This window comes from Leptonychotes weddellii, unplaced genomic scaffold (genome assembly GCF_054177405.1).
Source record: "Leptonychotes weddellii isolate Sample4059 unplaced genomic scaffold, ASM5417740v2 HiC_scaffold_18653, whole genome shotgun sequence".
In the NCBI taxonomy this organism is placed as follows: domain Eukaryota; kingdom Metazoa; phylum Chordata; class Mammalia; order Carnivora; family Phocidae; genus Leptonychotes; species Leptonychotes weddellii.
The window spans coordinates 2,415-3,801 of NW_027771423.1; the positions used below are offsets into that span (position 1 = coordinate 2,415).

General features: G+C 45.9%; 1 non-coding gene across 1 annotated transcript; it reads right to left on the bottom strand.

The window, feature by feature from the left end:
• Positions 1-403: 403 nt before the first annotated feature.
• LOC115938535 (U2 spliceosomal RNA) lies at positions 404-594 on the bottom strand. Its single transcript, XR_004073618.1, has one exon. It is a non-coding gene; the product is annotated as a U2 spliceosomal RNA (small nuclear RNA).
• Positions 595-1,387: the final 793 nt, after the last annotated feature.

Genomic DNA, 1,387 nt, shown 5'->3' on the forward strand with positions numbered 1-1,387 from the left:
GTGACAGTTTGAAAAATCTCACAGATGAACCACATAGCTTATAAACATTGAAAAAATTAAGAAAAAGTTAGGAGTCTCATAAATGCATAAAATATATGCAGATGCAATTCTGTTTTATCATTGACTACCATAAAATACCTAAAATCTATTATAAAAAGTTAAAATTTATCAAAACTTATGCACACAAATACTATACATTATCTTTTCATTTTTGATGTTCAGTGCTAATAATATATGTACCATCTATGGTGTTTTGTATCATATAAGACAATACTGATGTAGGTACTAACAGATGATTAGTCTTACAGATAGCTGATGTAAACTTACCGTAGAGCTAAATACAGGACAATACGGTAAATAACATTTTATTTTATCTCTAGCTTACTTTTTCTTTATCCCCTGATGAGGATGCACCATTCCTGGAATTACTGCAATACCAGGTTGATGCATGAAGTGGACAGAGCAAGCTCCTATTCCATCTCCTTGTTCTAAAAATCCATGTAGTATATTGTCCTTGGATTGAGGATGTTTCAGATATTAAACTAATAAGAAAAGATACTACACTTGATTTTAGCCAAAAGGCCAAGAAGTGACGTAGCTTACTTTATTATAAGGATTCAGTAGATCTGGAGGAGCAAGATGGCAGAGGAGTAGGAGACCAGGATTTTGTCTGGTCTCAGGAATTCAGCTGGATAGGGATCAAAACATTCTGAACACCTACAAACTCAACAGGAGATCAAAGAAAAGATAACAACAACTCTCTGAACAGAAAAGCGACCACTTTCTGGAAGGTAGAACGTGCAGAGAAGTGAATCTGAGGCGATATTCGGGAGGATAGACGGTGGGGGAGGGGGCCTCCGTCGGCCGCTTCTGGCAAGTGATAGAGCCGCGGAGCACAAAATCGGAACTTTTAGAAGTCGGCTCCGCTGAGGGGCGTCGCTCCAGTGGTTAAGCAGGGGGTGGAACCCTCGCAGGACAGTGTGGTCTCAGGACCCTCGGGATCACAGGAAGACTGGGGATGCCTGAGTGTGGCAGAGCTCCCAGGTATCGGAGCAGGGAAGCTGACTGCAGAGACGGAGCCGAGGCTCTCAGCTTGGGGTTACCATAAACCGTGATCTGCGGCACAGTCGGGCCACTGCTCCTCCAGCAGGGACCCAAGAAGCGGCAGATGCAGGGAGACTCACCTTCCTCCCCCAGGAGGAGTGGCGCGGGAGTGCACCACAGGGATTTGCTGGGTTTGGAGACTCCACACAGGGTCGGGTGCCAGAGATAGAAACGTGCGGTCACAGGCCAGGTGAGCACGGAGTGCGGCTGGAGACCGGGGAGACCGGAGTGACTGACGGCTTTTCTCTGGGGGCTCACTGAGGAGCGAGGCCCCGAGTTCTCA